Genomic DNA, 18,717 nt, shown 5'->3' with positions numbered 1-18,717 from the left:
CACATGGGCAGACTCTGGTTTCTCCATATGCCATCCTTAAAGAAGAAATCAGCAACCATTTACAAAACAATAAATATGCCTCATAAACATTTCGAAAAAAGTTTGCAGGACACATAAGAGAAGGTTTGTTTCATGTACCACATTGAAAACAACTGTAAAAAGTAACTTGTCCAATTATATATCTCTGATCTCTTCAGTGTTCACTGTTAGCTCATAGCTTCCGGGGTTCCCTTTATGCATATCTGCTTTTGAAAACAAACATATAAATACCATGACTGCAAACCCTTTCCTCAACACAAGTCCCAATTCCTTACGGCTATCATCACTATCGTACACAAACTAAGTCGAATTTGTTCTGGCTTCAAAGGTCCTAGAGACCCAGATTATATAACATTCACTGCCCCGCCTCTGAAAGAGGGTTTCTAGATAGTTTTCTCATTTACAACAAGTACCTGCTACCTGCAGCAAATCTGACACAAGTTCTCCAAGAGATGGGTGGGAAGACAAAACAATACTTGTGTTACCCAAGCTTATAGAGTTAGCATTCAAATCAAAACAAATAGTCAAAATTGTTTTCAAAAGAAAATACATATAATGAGAAAGTATTAATATTTGTTTCTTCAGAATATACTTTCTTTTACAAATGTGTATAAATGGCAATCTTCCTTTTATTCTAATTTCTTTTACCATTAAAACTTTATTTTTTACAGCTGTTTAAGGATCACAGGAAAATATGAGGCGAAAGTACAGAGATTTCCCATATAACCCCTGCCCTACACATGCAAAGCAGGTATTACGAGAGTGGTACATTTGTTGCAACTGATGAACTTACACTGACACATCATAATCATTCAAAATTCATGGTTTATATTAAAGTTCACTCTTGGTGTTTTACATTCTACAGGTTTAGACAAATGTATAACGACATGTATCTATTGTTGTGGTATCATACAGAGTATTCGTACTACGCTAATAATCCTTCATGCTCTTCCTATTCATCTCCCCCTCACTCCCTGGCAACCACTGATTTTTCACTGTCTACATAGTTCTGCCTTTTTCAGAATGTCATATAGTTGCAATCATACAGTATATAGCCTTATTAGAGTGCCTTCTTTCACCCAACTTCTTTTTCAATACTTAAATACCCAGATCCTTAAATGCCCTTTGAACCAAGCTTTATCACTGTACTTGCTCCTCCATTAAAGTGTGTTTATTTTCCTTTCCACGGCTCTCTAATTCCCAGACGACCCTAAAACATTAAACCTTCTGGCTCCTTGTTCCACATTATTTTCTCCTAAAATATTTTTATTTTGTTTTTCCTCGTAATTTTTAATTTATTTTTATTCTTGCCAAGACTATCAGTCTGCATGTGTAATGTATAATTCATATACAGGGCTGTGTCCCTTTACACAACTGAACCAGGGATGAGTGAGTTAATTTACTGCTTCTGACCATCATATCAGCCTTAACAGCATAGTAAAAAAATTACTCTGTATTTCAGAAAAATCATCGTCTGGGCTATGTCCCTTTCCATAATTGGGCCCAGGAACTAATTAGAATCATAAATACTATCCCAGTCTCAACAGCAGTTGTTCAGGTATCCTTGTGGACATGTGAATCTTGTTTGTGCAGCAGAAAAATATTTCCTTTTGGCACACGGATGACACTACATAACTATACTAGTTGTATTTGACAGGTTGGTTAATTTTTTTTTAACATCTTTATTGGAATATAATTGCTATACAATGTTGTGTTAGTTTCTGCTGTATAACAAAGTGAACCAACTATATATATACATATATCCCCATATCCCCACCCTCTTGCCTCTCCCTCCCACCCTCCCCATCCCACCCCTCCAGGTGGTCACAAAGCACGGAGCTGCTATCTCTGTGCGATGCAGCTGCTTTCCCACTAGCTACTTATTTTACATTTGGTAGTGTACATATGTCAATGCTACTCTCTCATTTCATCCCAGCTTACCCTGCCCCCTCCCAATGTCCTCAAGTCCACTCTCTACATCTGCGTCTTTATTCCTGTCCTGCCCCTAGATTCATCAGAAACTTTTTTATTTTTTTTAGATTCCATATATATGTGCTAGCATACAGTATTTCTTTTTCTCTTTCTGACTTATTTCACTCTGTATGACAGACTCTAGGTCCATCCACCTCACTACAAATAACTCAATTTCATTTCTTTTTATGGCTGAGTAATATTCCATTGTATATATGTGCCACTTTTTTATCCATTCATCTGTTGATGGACACTTAGGTTGCTTCCATATCCTGGCTATTGTAAATAGTGCTGCAGTGAACATTGTGGTACATGAGTCTTTTTGAATTATGGTTTTCTCAGGGTATATGCTCAGTAGTGGGATTGCTGGGTCATATGGTAGTTCTACTTTTAGTTTTTAAGGACCCTCCATACTGTTCTCCATAGTGGCTGTATCAATTTACATTCTCACCCTCTCCAGCATTTATTGTTTGCAGATTTTTTGATGATGGCCATTCTGACTGGTGTGAGTTGATATCTCATTGCAGTTTTGATTTGCATTTCTCTAATGATTAGTGATGTTGAGCATCTTTTCATGTGTCTGTTGGCAATCTGTATATCTTCTTTGGAGAAATGTCTATTTAGGTCTTCTGCCCATTTTTGGATTGGGTTGTCTGTTTTTTTTGATATTGAGCTGCATGAATTGCTTGTATATTTTGGAGATTAATCCATTGTCAGCTGCTTCATTTGCGAATATTTTCTCCCATTCTGAGGGTTGTCTTTTCGTCTTGTTTATGGTTTCCTTTGCTGTGCAAAAGCTTTTAAGTTTCATTAGGTCCCATTTGTTTATTTTTATTTCCATTTCTCTAGGAGGTGGGTCAAAAGGACCTTGCTGTGATTTATGTCATGGAGTGTTCTACCTATGTTTTCCTCTAAGAGGTTAATGGTGTCTGGCCTTACATTTAGGTCTTTAATCCATTCTGAGTTTATTTTTGTGTATGGTGTTAGGGAGTGTTCTAATTTCATTCTTTTACATGTAGCTGTCCAGTTTTCCAGGCACCACTTATTGAAAAGGCTGTCTTTTCTCCATTTTATATTCTTGCCTCCTTTATCAAAGATAAGGTGACCCTATGTACATGGGTTTACGTTTGGGCTTTCTATCCTGTTCCATTGATCTATATTTCTGTTTTTGTGCCAGTACCACACTGTCTTGATCACTGTAGCTTTCTGGTATACTCTGAAGACCAAGAGCCTGATTCCTCCAGCTCCATTTTTCTTTCTCAAGATTGCTTTGGTTATTCGGGATCTTTTTTGTTTCCATCCAAATTGTGAAATTTTTTGTTCTAGTTCTGTGAAAAATGCCATTGGTAGTTTGATAGGGATTGCACTGAATCCATAGATTGCTTAGGGTAGTAGAGTCATTTTCACAATGTTGATTCTTCCAATCCAAGAACATGGTATATCTCTCCATCTGTTTATATCATCTTTAATTTCTTTCATCAGTGTCTTATAGTTTTCTTCATACAGCTCTTTTGTCTCCCTAGGTAGGTTTATTCCTAGGTATTTTATTCTCCTTTTTGCAATGGTACATGGAAGTGTTTCCTTAATTTCTCTTTCAGATTTTTCATCATTAGTGTATAGGAATGCAAGAGATTTCTGTGCATTAATTTTGTATCCTGCCATTCTAATAGTTTTTTTGATTAGCTCTAATAGTTTCCTGGGAGCATCTTTAGGATTCTCTATGTATAGTATCATGCCATCTGCAAACAGTGACAGTTTTACTTCTTTTACAATTTGGATTCCTTTTATTTTTTTCTTCTCTGATTGCCAAGGCTAGGACTTCTAAAACTACGTTGAATAAAAGTGGCGAAAGTGAACATCCTTTTCTTGTTCCTGATCGTAGATGAAATGCTTTCAGTTTTTCACCATTGAAAATGATGTTGGTTCTGGGTTTGTCATATATAGCCTTTATTATGTTGAGGTAGGTTCCCTCTATGGCTTTCTGGAGAGTTTTTATCATAAATGGGTGTCGAATTTAGTCAAAAGCTTTTTTTGCATCTATTGAGATTATTAAAAACATGGTTTTTATCCTTCAATTTGTTAATATAGTGTATCACATTGATTTACATATACTGAAGAATCCTTGCATTCCTGGGATAAACTCCACTTGATCATGGTGTATGATCCTTTTAATGTGCTGTTGGATTCTGTTTGTTAGTATTTTGTTGAGGATTTTTTGTGTGTGTGACATCTTTGTGTGGTTTTGGTATCAGGGTGATGGTGGCCTCATAGAATGAATTTGGGAGTGTTCCTCCCTCTGCTATATTTTGGAAGTGTTTGAGAAGGATAGGTGTTAGCTCTTCTCTAAATGTTTGACAGAATTCGCCAGGGAAGCCATCTGGTCCTGGGCTTTTGTTTGTTGGAAGACTTTTAATCACAGTCTCAATTTCAGTGCTTATGATTTGTCTGTTTATATTTTCCATTTCTTCCTGGTTCAGTCTCAGAAGGTTGTGCTTTTCTAAGAATTTGTTCATTTCTTCCAAGTTGTCCATTTTATTGGCATATAGTTGTTTCTAATATCTCTCATGATCCTTTATATTTCTGCAGTGTCAGTTGTTACTATTTTTTCATTTCTAATTCTGTTGATTTGAGTCTTCTCTCTTTTTTTCTTTATGAGTCTGGCTAATGGTTTATCAATTTTGTCTATCTTCTCAAAAAAACAGCTTTTAGATGTACTGATCTCTGCTATCATTTCCTTCATTTCTTTTTCATGTATTTCTGACCTCATCTTTATGATTTCTTTCCTTCTGCTAACTTTGGGGATTTTTTTGTTCTCCTTTCTCTAATTGCTTTAGGTGTAAGGTTAGATTGTTTATTTGAGATTTTTCTTCTTTAGGTAGGATTGTATTCCTATAAACTTCCCTCTTAGAACTGCTTTTGCAGCATCCCATAGGTTTTGGTTCATTGTGTTTTCATTGTCATTTGTTTCTAGGTAATTTTTGATTTCCCCTTTGATTTCTTCAGTGATCTCTTGGTTATTTAGTAGTGTATTGTTTAGCCTCCATGTGTTTGTATTTTTTACAGTTTTTTTCCCCTGTAATTGATATCTAGTCGTATAACATTGTGGTCAGAAAAGATACTTGATATGATTTCAATTTTCTTAAATTTACCAAGGCTTGATTTGTGACCCAAGATATGATCTATCCTGGAGAATGTTCCATGAGCACTTGAGAAGAAAGCGTATTCTGTTGTTTTTGGATGGAATGTCCTATAAATATCAGTTAACTCCATCTTGTTTAATGTGTCATTTAAACTTTGTGTTTCCTTATTTATTTTCATTTTGGATGATCTGTCCATTGGTGAAAGTGGGGTGTTAATGTCCCCTACTATTATTGTGTTACTGTCGATTTCCCCTTTTATGGCTGTTAGTGTTTGCCATATATATTGAGGTGCTCCTATGTTGGGTGCATAAATATTTACAATTGTTGTATCTTCTTTTTGGATTGATTCCTTTATCATTATGTAGTATCCTTCTTTGTCTCTTGTAATAGTCTTTATTTTAAAGTCCATTTTGTCTGATATGAGAATTGCTACTCCAGCTTTCTTTTGTTTTCCATTTATATGGAATACCTTTTTTGATCCCCTCACGTTCAGTCTGTGTGTGTCCCTAGGTCTGAAGTGGCTCTCTTGTAGACAGCATATATATATGTGTCTTGTTTTTGTATCCATTCAGCCAGTCTATGTCTTTTGGTTGCAGCATTTTAATTTATTTAAATTTAAGGTAATTCTCAATATGTATATTCATATTACCATTTTCTTAATTGTTTTCAGTTTGTTAGGTCTTTTCCGTCTCTTGTGTTTCCTGCCTAGAGAAGTTCCTTTAGCATTTGTTTCAAAGCTGGTTTGGTGGTGCTGAATTCTCTTAGCTTTTGATTGTCTGTAAAGGTTTTAATTTCTCCATCGAATATGAATGAGATCCTTGCTGGGTAGAGTAATCTTGGTTGTAGGTTTTCCCCTAACATCACTTTAAATATGTCCTGCCACTCCCTTCTGGCTTGCAGAATTTCTGCTGAAAGATGAGCTGTTAACCTTATGGGGATTCCCTTGTATGTTATTTGTTGCTTGTCCCTTGCGGCTTTTAATATTTTTTCTTTGTATTTAATTTTTGATAGTTTGATTAATACGTGTCTTGGCGTGTTTCTCCTTGGATTTTTCCTGTATGGGACTCTCTGCCTTTCCTGGACTTGATTGACGACTTCCTTTCCCATGTTACGGAAGTTTTCAACTATAATCTCTTCAAATATTTTCTCAGACCCTTTCTTTTTCTCTTCTTCTCCTGGGACCCCTATAATTCGAATGTTGGTGCATTTAATGTTGTCCCAGAGGTCTCTGAAACTGTGGTCAATTCTTTTCATTCTTTTTTCTTTATTCTGATCTGCGGTAATTATTTCTACTATTTTATCTTCCAGGTCACTTATCTGGTCTTCTGCCTCAGTTATTCTGCTATTGATTCCTTCTAGAGAATTTTTAATTTTATTTATTGTGTTGTTCATCATTGTTTGTTTGCTCTTTAGTTTTTCTAGGTCCTTGTGAAATGTTTCTTGTGTTTTCACCATTCTATTTCCAGGATTTTGGATCATCTTTACTATCATTACTCTGAATTCTTTTTCAGGTAGACTGCCTATTTCCTCTTCATTTGTTTGGTCTGGTGGGTTTTTACCTTGCTCCTTCATCTGCTGCATATTTCTCTGTCTTCTCATTTTGTTTAACTTACTGTGTTTGGGTCTCCTTTTTGCAGGCTGCACGTTTGTAGTTCCCATTGTTTTTGGTGTCTGCTCCAGTGGATAAAGTTGGTTCAGTGGGTTTTGTAGGCTTCCTGGTAGAGGGGACTGGTGCCTGTGTTCTGGTGGGTAGGGCTGTGTCCAGTGGTGTGTTTTGGAGTATCTGTGAACTTAGTATGATTTTAGGCAGCCTCTCTGCTAATGGGTGGGGTAGTGTTCCTGTCTTGCTAGTTGTTTGGCATGGGGCGTCCAGCAGTGGAGCTTGCTGGCAACTGGGTGGAGCTCTGTCTTAGCACTGAGATGGATGGAGATCTCTGGGAGAGCTCTCGCTGATTGATATAACATAGGACCAGGAGGTCTCTCGTGGTCCAATGTCCTGAACTCGGCTCTCCCACCTCAGAGGCTCTGGTTGACACCAAACCGGAGCACCAAGACCCTGTCAAGCACACGGCCAGGTACGTGGGGATTTTCTTGCTTTTTGGGAAGTCTGAGGTCTTCTGCCAGTGTTCAGTAGGTTTCCTGTAGGAGGTGTTGCACATGTAGATGTATTTTTTATGTATTTGTGGGGAGAAAGGTGATCTCCATGGCTTACTCCTCCACCATCTTGAAGGTCCCCAGGTTGGTTAATTTTTAAAGTTACTATTAATATCAATAACTAATCCTACACTATGTCCAATAATGGGAAAGAAGAGGAGAGTGGCATCAGTAAGGTGGGAGAATAGGAGATTCCAGGCTGCATACTCACACAGAAACAACTACCATGGATAAGAATACCTTTATGGGAGTCCAGGAATCCAACAAAAAGGTTCCAGTCCCCTTTTGGAGTAAAAACATCTGAGAGCAGATGCATTGAAGTGGGTAAGAACAACAGTTTCTCTTGACCCACATCACCCCTTCTCCAAGGTGGCCTGTGACTTCTCCAAGAGGAGAAAGTGAAAGCGATGTAAGGAGCCTGGTTTCCCCAGCCTTGTGAGACACTGGCCACGAGGCCCACTTTTGTCCTGCCCCACCCAGAACACTGAGCGGATTGGCAGTCTGGAGACACATAACGAGTAGGGAAAAGGGATGGGTGCTCACAGCAATAGTGTATGGATCACAGCAACCAGCCATGTATCCTAATAACTGGCTCGCAAGCTCCTGCAAGAGCCCTCGATATGAACCAATAGGATGCCTCACCTGAGGACACCCACAACTAGCCAGAGAACACCTACAGCACTCCACACACACCCGCATAGCCAGCACCCACACTCTCCAGCAGATGGTGCACGTAAGCCTCCAACAGGGTGCAGAATGCTGCGGAGGACACATGGATATTAGCAGCTGCCTGGACTCTGCTGAAGTGGGGGAAGGTGCACAACTTTGAACACTTCAGGGCACAGCCTTAAGGAAAATAAATAGGAGGCTTTCCACATTCATACTGGCTTAGCAAGACTGAGAGAAAGCATACAATCCTAAACTTTCGCACCACAAGGGAATAAGAGGAATGGAGTATACACACCCATAGAAAAGGTCTGAGAGACCCTCAGAACTCTAGCTGGGCTGACGGGTGCCTGACTTCTTTCTCTCCCAAGGCCAGTTACTAAACACTGGAGGAGATGGTGACTTCTTCAAATGTGAAGACAGCAATGCAAGGCATCAAGGAACATAAAGAATCAAGGAAATAAGACACCACCAAAGGACTGAGATATGTCTCTGTGGAAGACCCCAAAGGAATGAAGATGCACAAATTGCCTGACAAAAAAAATTAAAAATATTCATCATAAGTTCAGTGAAATATAAGAGAGAATAGATAGGCAAATCAATAAAAATCAGGAAAATAATACATGAACATAATGAGACATCTAACAAAGAGAGAAAGTTTTTTTTAAGAACCAAATAAATTCTGGATCTGAAGAATGAAGTGACTGAACTGAAATTTTTCATATAAAAAGCTGCAAAAGCACAGTTGATCAAGCAGAAGAAACAGTGAATTCAAAGACAATTATTTGAAATTATCCAGTTGGAAGAACAAAGAAGAAAAAAAATAAATTCTATGGTATATATGGAACATTGTCGAAAGAAACAACCTATGCATATGGGAATCCCAGAAGGAGCAAAGAGAAAGGGCAGAAAGCTTACTTAATAAAGAAATACTGACAGAAGAAGAAAGAAACTTATCACAAGGGAATCCACATAAGACTGTAAGACTACTCAGCAGAAACCTTGCAGTTCAGAAAGTGGGAGGATATTTTCAAAGAAAAAACTCTGCCAACCAAGAATACTGTACCTGGTAAAGCTGCCCTTCAGAAATGAAGAAGAGATAAGACTTTCCCAGAAAGACCTATGCTGAGGAAGTTCATCACCACTAGACCTGTCTTACCAAAAAAAAAAAAGGCTCTTTAAAGAAGGTTCTTCAAGTCAAAATGAAAACATGCCAAATAGCATCATGAAAACATATGAAAGGATAAAATCCACCGGCAAAAGTAAGTATTCAATAAAATTCAGATACTCCAATACTATACATAATATGGTGGTATAGTAAATTACTTTTAACTCTGGTATAAAAGTTAAAAGACAAAAGCATTAAAAATAACTGTAGCTGCAACAATTTGTTCATGGATACACAATAGTTTTAAATGTAAAAATATGACTAATAGCATGAAATGTGGGGGGAGAGAAGTAAAAGCTTAGAGTTTTTGTATGAAATTGAAGACATTATCAGCTTAAATAGGCTGTTATGACTATAAAATGTTTTGTGTAAGCCTTGTGAAAATCACAAAGAAAATACTTTTAGTCAAAACACAAAATATAAAGAGAAATGAATCAAAGCATACCACCACAAAAAAAAATCACAAAGTAAGACTGTGAGAGAGGAAAAATGGGACAAAAGAACTACAAAACAAACAGAAAACACTATGGCAATAGCAAATCCTTCCTTATCAATAATTACTTTGAAAGTAAATGAATTACATTCAACAATCAAAAGACATAGAGTAGATGAATGAATAAAAAACAAAATTCAACTATGTGCTGCCTATAAGAAACTCATTTAAGCCTTCAGGATACACATAAACTGAAAGTGAAGGGATGGAATTAACTAGTTCATACAAATGGCAATCAGAGAGAGCAGGGAGGCCACATTTATATCAGATAACATAGACTTTAAGAACTTAAATAAACAATATTTATAACAATTACAAATACATATGCACCCAACCTTAGAATACCTAAATATACAAAGCGAACATTAACAGAACTGAAGAAACAGTCACAAATACAGTAATAATAATGGGTGACTTCATTACCATACTTTCAATATCGGTTAGATCATCCATAACAGAAAAATCCATAAGAAAACAATGGACTTTAACCATATTATAGACCTAATGGACCTAACAAACATACACAGAATGTTCCATCCAATAGCAGCAGAATATATATGCTCCTCAAGTGCACGTAGAACATTCTCCAAGATACAGCATAGGCCAAAAACAAGTCCTAACAAATTTAAAAAGGCTGAAATCATATCAAGCATCTTTTCCAACTACAATGAAAGAAAACTTGAAAATTCACAAATTTATGAAAATTAAACAATACACTACTGAAAAAAACAATTGTGTCAACATAGAAATTAAAAGGAAGCAAAAATACTTTGAGAAAATGAAAAATGGAAATAACAACATTCCAAAACCAAAGGGATGCAGGAAATTTACTTCTGAGTAGAACTTTCATAATAATAAACACCTATATTCAAAAAATGATCTCAGACAAACAACCTACCTAACACTTCAAGGAACTAGAAAAAGAAGAACCAACTAAGCTCAAAGTTAGCAGAAGGAAGGCAATAATATATATTAGAGCAGAAATAAGTGAAATAGAGATTTGAAAAACAATTTTAAAAAGTGACAAAAACTAAGAGCTGGGTTTTTGAAAAGATAAAATTGGCAAACTTTTAGCTAGGCTAACTGAGAAAAAAAAAAGGAGACAATTCATATAAATTAAAAATGAAAGAGGTGGCATTATAACAGATAGCACAGAAATACAAGGGATTATAAGAGACTACAATTATAATCAAAGTTTATAAACTAGAAGAAACCTAGAAATGATCTTCCAAGATTGAATCATGAAGAAATAGGAAATCTGAGCAAACCAATAATGAGCAAACAGAGTGAGTCAGTTATCAAAAACCTCCCATAAAAGAAAAGCCCAGGATCAGATGGCTTCACAGTTGAATTCTATCAAACATTTAAGGAAAAATTAAGGCCAATCCTTCTTAATCTCTTCCAAAAAATTGAAGAGGAAAAAACACTTTCAAACTCATTTTACAAGGCCAGAATTACCCTCAGACCAAAGTCAGACAAGGACACCACAAGAAAAGAAAACTATATGCCAAAGTAGTTTTGACCTGATGAACAGCCTGATGAACATAGATGCAAAAGTCCTCAACAAAATACTAGCAAACCAAGTTCAACGGCACATTAAAATGTTCATACACCATCATCAAATGAGATATAGCCCTAGGATGCAAGGATGGCTGAACATACCCAAGTCAATAAATGCCATACACTACATTAACAGAATTAAGGATAAAAATAACATGATTATCTCAACAGATACAGCAAAAGCATTTGCCAAAATTTAATATATTTTCATGATGAAAAACTATCAACTTAGCTATAGGAAGGAATGCACCTCAACATAATAAAGGCCACATATGACAATCCCATAGCTAACAAGCCAAGGATGCCCTCCCTCACTACTCCTGTTCAACTTAGTACTGGAAGTCCTAGCCAGAGCAATGAGGCAAGAAATAAAAGACATCCAAATTGGAAGGAAAGAAGTCAAATTGTCTCTGTTTGCATTATGCTATATATAGAAAAGGTTAAAGACTTCACCAAAACAACTGTTAAAAATAATAACTTAATTATTTAAAGTTGCAAGATACAAAATCAACATACAAAAATAGTTGTGTTTCTTTACAATAAAAATGAGCTATCTACAAAACAAATTAAGAAAAAATCCTATTTACAATAGCCTCAAAAAGAATAAAATGCTTAGGAATAATTTTTATTAAGGATATATAAGATCTGCACATTGAAAATTATAAAACATTGATGAAGGAAATCCATGATGAAAAACAAGTGAATGGAAAGATAGCCTTTGCTGATTTTTCTTTGTGTCCTTTGGCTTTAATAAATCACAGTCACAAGTAAGCTATATGCTGAGAACTGTGAGTTCTCTACTGATTCAGTAAACCTAGAGATACTACTGGGGACCACCGAGAAAGGAAAAAATTGCCATCTTAACAATTCTGAGTTTCCAATCCATTCACATGGAATATTCCAACTTCACTTAGATTTTTTCTTTTCCTCAAAATTGTGTTAAGTGAATCTGTTTTGCATTTCTTTTATTAAGAGTATTCTTATGCTACTGTGAATGGAATTGCTTTTCTAATTTCATTTTCAGATTGTTCACTGCAATTACATAGAAATTCAATTCACTTTTGTATAGTGACTGTGTATCTTGTGACTTTTATAAACTCATTTGCTTTCAAAGCTATTTTTGATGAATTCCTTAGGATTATTACATACATGCAGGATCATGTCATCTGCAGAGAGACGTGTACTTCCTCCCTCCAAATTGGACGACTTTTATTTCTTTTTCTTACCTGACTATACTTTCTACAGTCTCTAGTACAGCATTGAATAGAGGTGATGAGAGCCTACACCTCCTTGCTCTGTGTCTGATTTTAGGGGGAAAGTACTCAGAATTTTGATATTAGTATGATGTTAGCTGTAGGTATTTCATAGATGACCTGTATCAGGTTAAGTTTCTCCCTATTTATAATTTGTGGATAATTTTATAAATGAGTGGTTATTACATTTGTTATATCCTTTCACTGAATCTTCTGAGATGATCATGTACTTTCTTTTCCTTTATTTAAATAATATGGTGTGCTACATTAATTAAACAAACTTGCAGTACTGAAATAAATCCCTCTTGGTCATGGTGGCATTCTTTTCACGTTTCTGGATTCTGTTTGTAATTTTAAAAGGGTTTTTGCATTGACATTCATGAGGAATATTGGTCTATAGTCTCCCTGTGAGGCTTTCATCTGGTGTCAGGGTAATACTGTCCTTTAAAATGAGTTATTTTTCTTATTTATTTTTTTAAAATAAATTTATTTATTTATTTATTTTTGGCTGCGTTGGGTCTTTGTTGCTGCGCGTGGGCTTTCTCTAGTTGTGGTGAGCAGGAACTACTCTTTGTTGTGGAGCACGGGCTCTAGGTACATGGGCTTCAGTAGTTGTGGCACGCAGGCTCAGTAGTTGTGGCTCACGGGTTCCAGAGCACAGGCTCAGTAGTTGTGGTGCACAGGCTTAGTTAGTTGCTCCACAGCATGTGGGATCTTCCCAGACCAGCACTCAAACCCATGCCCCCTGCATTGGCAGGTGGATTCTTAACCACTGCACCACCAGGGAAGCCCTAAAATGAGTTTTAAAGTATCCCTTTCTCTTCTATTTTCTGGGAGAGATTGTGGTATATTGCTATTGTTTCTTCTTTAAATGTTTGGTAATATTCACCAGGGAAGCTATCTAAATCTGGGCTTTAATTTGTGGAAAGATTTTTTAATAATCATCTTAAAGAACCTTGATGAAGAAATGTAAGAGAACATAGGTAGATAACCAGAGGAAATTGAAAAAACTGCAAGAGCAAAATGGAGGAATAAAGAAAGTGTAACCATCAAAAAGAACCAAACAGAAATTGTAGAGTTGAAGAAACAATAATAAAAATAAAAATTTAATAAAAGACTTCAAAAGCAGAATCAATCATGCAGAAGCAACAGTAAGTGAACCTGAATATTGTTTATTTCCAATTATCTAGTAGAGAAACAACAACAACCAAAAATAATAAAAAAGTAAAGAACACCTACCTGAATTATGGTAGCTTATCAAGGAAATGAACATTCATGAGAGCTCCTGAAGGGGAAAACAGAGAGAAAGGAGCAGAAAGATTTTTAAAGAAATAATAGCTGAAAACTTCCCAAATCTTGGGAGACATACGGACAGCTAGGAACAGAAGGCTAAAAGGTCTCCAAACAAGAAAAACCTAAAATATATTCCCCTAAGACAAATTATAACCAAAATGTTAAAAGTCAAAAGAAAATTTTTGAAGCAGCAAGATAAAAATTACTCATTACATATAAAGGAACCCATAAGGTTATCAGTGGATTTCTCTGCAGAAATGTTGCAAACCAGGATGGAGGGGGATGAAACATTCAAAATACTAAAAGAAAAAATTGCCAACCAAGAAAACTATACAAAGCAAAGTGACCTTCAAAAATTAAGGAGAGATAAAGACAATTCCAGACAAATAAAAGGTAAGAGGGTTCATCACCTCCAGACCTGCTTATAAGAAATCCAACAAGGAGTTCATCAAATTATAAGAGGACATTAAGTCATGAAAATATATAAAAGTGTAAAACTCACTGGTAAATGTAAATATATAGTCGAATTCAGAATATACTACTACTGTAATCATGACAAATCACATTTATCTCTACTACAAAAGTATTATGAAATAAACATAGTTATAATAATTTGTTAATGGACTCACAATATAAAAAATACAAGGTGTGATATTAAATGCATAAAATATAGGAGGAGGAGAATTAAAAATGCAAAGCTTTTGTATTTATAGAAGATGGGTTGTTATTAGCAGCTTAAAATATACTGTTATATCTATAAAATATCTTTATAAGCATCATGGTATTCACAAAGAGGTAATCTATAATAGATACACAAATTAAAATATATCACTACAAAAAATAAATCAAAATGGAAGACAGAAAAGAAAAAGGAACTTTAAAAAACAGAAAACAACTAACAAGATGGCAATAGAAAGTCCTTGCCTATCAATAATTACTTTAAATGTAAACAGATTAAATTCTCCAATCAAAATATACAGAATGGAAAATGGATAGAGAAAAAAAAAAGATTCAACAGTCAAGAAACTCAATTTAGCTTTAAGAATATGCCTAAGCTGAAAGTGAAAGGAAGAAAAAGATATTCCATGCAAATGCTAGCCAAAAGAAAGCAGGGTTTACTGCACTTATATTAGACAAAATAGACTTTCAGTCAAATCAGTCACAAAAGACAAAGAAGGTGATTATAAAATGATAAAGGGATCAATCCATCAAGAGAACATAACACTTGTAACTATACATGCAACAAATATTGGAGCACCTAAAAACTTTAAGCAAATATTGACAGACTAAAGTACAGACTGTACAGACTGTCTACTGAAGTAGACAACAATACAATAACAGAAGGGGACTTCAATACCCTACTTTTAACATTGGATAAATCAACCGGAAAGAAAGTAAGAAAATAGCAGACCTGAATAACATTATAGATCAAATAGACCTTGAGACATATATAGGACATTATTTCCAATGGAAAAAAATACAAATTCTTCTCAAAAGCACATGTATCATTCTCTACAATAGGATATATGGTGGTCACAGGCAAGTTTTAACAAACTTAAGACTGAAATAATATTTTGTGTATTTTACAGTGCTATGAAACTAGAAACCAATAAAAGAGGAAAAAGTGGAAAATTCAGAAAATGCAGAATTAAACATAACACTCCTGAATGATCAATAGATCAAGGAGAAATAAAAGAAAAATCAGAAAGAATCCTGAAACAGAGAAAAACAAAAAAACAATATACCAAAATATATGAGATGCCGCAAAAGCAGTTATAAGAGTTACGTTTATAGCAACAAATGTCCACATTAAAAAAGGGAAATATCTCAAATAAACAACCCAACATTACACCTAAAGGAATAAGAAAAGGAGGAAAAAAGTAAACCCAAAGTTAGCAAAAGGTAGAAAAGAACAAAGATTAGAGGGGAAATAAATGAAATAGAGACTAAAAAGAAAATAGAGAAGATCAATAAAACTAGGAGTTGGATTTTTGAAATCCAAAATGGCAAAACTTTAGTTAGACTAACCAAGTAAAAAAAGACAGGCCTCAATAAAATAAAATTATGAATGAAAGAAGAGACACTAAATCTGATACTGTAGAAATACAAAGGATCATAAGAAGCTACTATGAAGAATTATATGCTGACAAAGTGTGTGACCTAGAAGAAATGTATACGTTCCAAGAAACACACAATCTACCAAGACTGAATCATGAAGAAATGGAAAACTCGAACTGACTAATCGTAACTATAGGGACTAAATTTGTTTTTAAAACCTCCTAAGAAAAGCCCAGGACCAGATGGTTTCACAAGTGAATTCTATGAAATATTTAAAGAAGAATACTAATCCTTCTCCAACTCTTCCAAAAAATTAAAAAGGAGGGAATACTTCCAAACTTGTTTTCCAAGGCCAGCATTACCCCAGTACTAAAGACAGATAAGGACACCAGAAGAAAAGAAAATTGCAGGCCAATATCCCTGGTGAATACAGATGAAAAACATTCTGAAGAAAATGCTAGCACACCAAATTCAACAGCATATTAAAAGGATCAAACACCATGGTCAAGTGGGATTTATACCTTAGATACAAGAATGATTCAACATACAGGTATCAATAAATGCAATACACCCCATTAATAAAATTAAGAGTAAAATTCATAAATCTGCTGAAGAGATGCAGAAAAAAACATTTGACAAAATTCAACACTCTTTCATGATAAACACTCAAAAAATTGGGTATAGAAAGAACATATCTCAACATAATAAGAGCTATATATGACAAACTTTAGCTAACATTATACCCAATAGTGAAAAGCTGAAATCTTTTCCTCTAAGATCAGGAATAAACGGAGGTATCCACTATCACCACTCCTATTCAGCACAGTACTGGAAGTTCCAGCCAAAGCAATTAGGCAAGAAAAAGAAATAAAAGGCACTCAAATCAGAAAGGAAGAAGTAAAATTGTCGCTGTTTTCACATGACATGATCTTATATACAGAAAATCCTAAAGAACCACAAAAAAAATCCATTAGAACTGATACACAAATTGAGTAAAGTTGCAGGATACAAAATCAAACTACTAAAATCATTTCTATCCATTTATAACAAAATATATGAAAAAGAAAAATTTTAAATCCCACTTATAATAGTATCAAAAACATTATATTACTTGGGAATAAATTTAACTTTTAGACTTTATATGATGAAATTATGGCTGAAAACTTCCCTAACCTAAAGAAGGAAACAGGTATCCAGGTAAAGGAATCACAGAGAATCCCAAACAAGATGATCCCAAAGAGACCCACATTAAGAATTATCATAATTAAAATAGCAAGAGTTAAAGATAAAGAGAAAATTGTAAAGGCAGCAAGAGACAAAAGTCACATACAAGGGAAGCCAAATAAGGCTCTTAGCTTATTTTTCTAAAGAAACTTTCCACCACAGAAGAGAGTGGTATGATATATTTAACGTGCTGAAAGAAAAAAAAAAATCTACAACCTAGAATATTCTACCCTGCAAGGTTATCATTCTGAATTGAAAAAGAGATAAGGCTTTTCCAAGACAAGCAAAAATGAAGAGTTCATCACTACTAAACCAACCTTACAAGAAATGTTAAAGGATCTTCTTTAAGTGAAAAATAAAAGGCTACAACAAGAAATAAGAAAATATAGGAAGTGAAAAATCTCCCTGGTAAAGGCAAATACATAGTAAAGGCAGTGGATCAACCACTTAAATAATCTAGTATCAAGGTTAAAAGACAAAAATTGTAAAAATCAACTATAGCTACAATAAACATATAAGGGATAGTCATGAAGATGTAAAATATGACATCAAAAACACAAAATGTATATGGGGGGAGGGTAAAAAATGTAGATCTTTTAGAATTGTGTTTGAATTTGAATGACTATCAGTTTAAAACAAATAGTTGTAGCTATAGGTCAACATATATGATGGTGTATGGTAACCCAAATCAAAAACTACCATAGATATACAAAAATTAGAGAGAAAGGAGCCCATACATAACACTAAAGAAAATCATCAAACTGCAAAGGAAGAAACTAAAAGAGAAAGAAAAGAGAGAAGAATTACAGAAACAACCAGAAAGCAAGAAACAAAATATCAATAAGTACATAGCTATCAATAACCCCTTTAAATGTCAAAGGACTAAATGCTGCAATCAAAAGGCTGACTGGATAAAAAAAAAAAAAAACAAGACGCATCTATAAGCTACTTATAAGAGACTCAACTCAGAGCTAAATACATATGCAACAATCTCATCTACAATCACATGAAAAAGAATAAAATACCTAAGAATAAATTTAACCAAGGAAGTGAAAGACCTGTACTCTGAAAACTATAAGACATTGATGAATACATACAAATAAATGGACAGATATACCATGTTCATGGATTGGAAGAATTAATGTTAAAATAACTGTACTACCCAAAGCAATCTACAGATTGAATGCAATCCCTAGCAAAATACTCATGACATTTTTCTCAGAACTAGAACAAAGAATTCTAAAACGTGTATGGAACCACAAAAGACCCCTAGCAGCCAAAGCAATCTTGAGAAAAAAAGAACTAGAGTTATCACACTCCCTGACTTCTATTTTACAAAGCTACAGTAATCAAAACAGTATGCTACTGACACAAAAACAGGTATAAATCAATGGAACAGAATAGAGAGCTCAGAAATAAATCATACACATATGGTCAATTAATCTATGACAAAGGAGGCAAGAAGGTATACAATGGTGAAACAACAGTCTCTTTAATAAGCCATGTTGGGAAAACTGGACACCTCCACCTAAAAGAATGAAATTTTTGTATATCATGTGTGTATATTACATCATATACAAGAATAAACTCAAAATGGATTAAAGACCTAAATGCAAGACCAGAAACCATAAAACTCCTAGAAGAAAACATAAGCAGTACACTCTTTGACTTTGAATTTAGCAATATTTTTAATGGATC

The 18,717-nt window shown here is 34.8% G+C and overlaps 1 protein-coding gene across 5 annotated transcripts in view; it reads right to left on the bottom strand.

Annotated features, from left to right (window-relative positions):
• LOC113628890 (disintegrin and metalloproteinase domain-containing protein 5-like) overlaps positions 1-18,717 on the bottom strand; it is a 171,080-nt gene that overhangs the window by 90,444 nt on the left and 61,919 nt on the right. The gene's annotated exons all lie outside the window — the stretch shown is intronic.

Source organism: Aethalodelphis obliquidens, unplaced genomic scaffold (assembly GCF_003676395.1).
Source record: "Aethalodelphis obliquidens isolate GAN/ISIS:26980383/991018 unplaced genomic scaffold, ASM367639v1 scaffold25, whole genome shotgun sequence".
In the NCBI taxonomy this organism is placed as follows: Eukaryota; Metazoa; Chordata; class Mammalia; order Artiodactyla; family Delphinidae; genus Aethalodelphis; species Aethalodelphis obliquidens.
The sequence above is the reverse complement of the archived record's forward strand: the minus strand, read 5'-3'. Positions and strand labels throughout refer to the sequence as shown.